Source organism: Mandrillus leucophaeus, unplaced genomic scaffold (assembly GCF_000951045.1).
Source record: "Mandrillus leucophaeus isolate KB7577 unplaced genomic scaffold, Mleu.le_1.0 Scaffold84, whole genome shotgun sequence".
NCBI classification, from domain to species: Eukaryota; Metazoa; Chordata; class Mammalia; order Primates; family Cercopithecidae; genus Mandrillus; species Mandrillus leucophaeus.
The window spans coordinates 1,648,485-1,651,526 of NW_012109141.1; positions in this window are offsets into that span (position 1 = coordinate 1,648,485).

Sequence of the window (3,042 nt, forward strand, 5' to 3'; positions counted from 1 at the left end):
GTTATTAGATGCAACAAACAAAAAAATTAGTATTTTGAGAATTGAAAAATGGAACAATCTCAAATAAATATAAAATAGGTATACTTGAGATATGCTAGTACCAATCAGACGTTTTTATTCTAGACTGGAATAAGAAGGATAGGAGAAAACTTTAAAAGAAATTATCCAAATGTGATTCAATGCTGTTTTTATAGGTGTTAGGGCTCTTATCCCTGCATTTTGGAAAACAATGAACTAATTTCATTCTCCACCCTATGTAAAAATCCTCTCTAAAAATTCCACATAAGCCGTCATCTTTTCTATACTTTCAGTTACAAAGAATATGAACTGATGAAGCAGAATATTCCATCTTCAGACAATTCAATTGGTTAGAAACTTTTTAAATGTTTGATTAAAATCTACTTCCTTATAACTTTCAGTTCTTGGACCATATTCTGGAATACAGTCAATAAGTGAAATTCTTCCCTTCATATGATAACCCATTAGTTCCTCAACAATAGACACTATTTTTTCTCCCCAAATATTCCAGGTTCACTATTCTTAGCTCTTAAAATTTTCTCTCATCAACTGTTTTTCAGATCTTTTTACTAACTTAATTCTTCTGCCGGGAATCCACTCCAATTTGACAGCATTCTGTCTAGTGAATTAACTGTTGCAGTATCTTTTCTGGATTTCTCACTCTGTTTTCAAGCTTAATCATAATCTCCTTAGCGTTATGTCATTCTCACATTGCCACTTTCCCTCTGATATCATTTTCATCACTGCTTTGGTTTCTTCAATTGTCATATGAGGTTTATTAGTATCTGCTTCAGGGCTATTGTGAAAAAAATGCACTTGTTTATAAAAAGCTGAAAATAAAGCTTGCTATTTAGTAAATGCCCGTTAATGGCAACTATTATGATAAATAATGAATACAATGGATCAATCTGAGTTTTCTATGAGATTAGTTTACAGTGTGTGAAACTTTTAAAATCCTATTGAGAATGTGGAATAGGTTTATTACCAAGTTGGTCATCTACAAAAAATTCCTTACCAAAAGGGAAGATGTTGGGTGAAGCTCAGAAAATTAAAGAATAGGAAAATCAGCAGGGCTTCAAGATGGATGGTTAAACTAGGAGGTGGACAGCAGAGGCAGGGTCCCCAAAGAAGATGACCAGGGGAAAAATAAAGAACAGGGGATCCCAAAACGCAAAGGCCCACAGTGTCATCTTCTTGTATTGCTAAGTGTATTCTGGGTTATTTTACATTTCCCCAGACTCAGAATTGTTCTCTATGGCAATCCCCTGTTGCGGGAAGTCAGGGATCCCGAACGGAGGGAACGGCTGAAGCTGCGGCAGAAGAACGTAAATTGTGAAGATTTCATGGGCATTTATTAGTTTCCTAAAATTAACACTTTTACAATTTCTTATTCCTGTCTTTACTGCAATCTCTGAACATAAATTGTGAAGGTTTCATGGACAGTTATCACTTCCCCAGTCAATACCCTTGTGATTTCCTATGCCTGTCTTTAATCTCTTAATCCCGTCATCTTCTTTGTAAGCTGAGGAGGATATATGTTGCCTCAGGACTGTATGATGATTGTGTTAACTGCACAGATTGTTCGTAGAGCATGTGTGTTTGAACAATATGAAATCTGGGCATCTTGAAAAAAAGAACAGGATAACAGCAATGTTCAGGGAAGAAGAGAGATAAGACTTCTGGCCACCAGTGAGCTGGACGGAACAGAGCCATATTTCTCTTCTTTCAAAGGTAAATAGGAGAAATATCGCTGAATTCTTTTCCTCAGCAAGGAACATCCCTGAGAGAGAGAATGCACCCTGAGGGTAGGTCTATGAACGGCCCCCTTGGAGGCGTCCATCTTTTATGGTCGAAGGCAAAGGGATGAAATAAGCCCTGGTCTCCTGTAGCGCTCCCAGGCTTATTAGGACAAGGACATTCCCGCCTAATAAATTTTGGTCAGACAGATTGTCTGCTCTCAAACCCTGTTTTCTGAAAAGATGTTATCAATGACCATGCATGCTCAAAACTTTATCAGCAATTTTAATTTTGCCCCATCCGGTGGTCCTGTGATCTCAGCCTGCCTCCATTTGCTTTGGATATTTCATTACCTTGTGAAGTATGTGATCTCTGTGACCCACACCCTATTCGTGGACTCCCTCCCCTTTTGAAAATCATTAATAAAAACTTACTGGTTTTATGGCTCGGGGAGCATCACAGAACCTGCCGACATATGATGTCTCCCCCGGACACCCAGCTTTAAAATTTCTCTCTTGTACTCTTTCCCTTTATTTCTCAAACCAGCCGAGACTCTTAGGGAATAGAAAAGAACCCACAATAAATATCAGGGGTGGAGGTTTTCCCCAATAATCCACCAGAAACCTCATTGCCCCTAAACCTCAGTCCATTAACTGACACTCCTTGGATATCATCTTCCAGCCAGTTACCAAGCTACCTTATTTATGTATTGTCTGTACCTCATGTCTCTGTCTTGACCACTAGGATAAATGAGATTTTATCATATATTTATAGAATTATGAGCATTCCTTTGATCAAACAATCAACTGATAGTAGATTAACAAAATAAAAACTCAGAGATCATGTCCTTTAGAGCAACATGGATGGAGCTGGAGGCCATTATCCTAAGCAAACACAGGAATAGAAAACCAAATACCTCATGTTCTCACTTATAAGTAGGAGCTAAATATTGAGTACACATGAACACAAAGAAGGGAAGAACAGACACTGGGACTTACCTTGAGGATAGAAGGTGGGAGGAAGTTAAGGATCAAAAATCTATCTGTCAGGTACTATGCTTACTACCTGAATGATGAAGCAGTTTGTATACCAAGCCTCCATGACACACAATTTACCTATAGAAACGTCTGCACATGTATGTCAGAAATTAAAATTAAAAGTTTTAAAAAAAAAAAGAAAACTGTGCCAGGAATGGTGGCTCATGCCTGTAATCTCAGCACTTTAAGAAGCTGAGGCAGGAGGATCACTTAAGGCTGGGAGTTTGAGACTTGCCTGACCAACATGGAG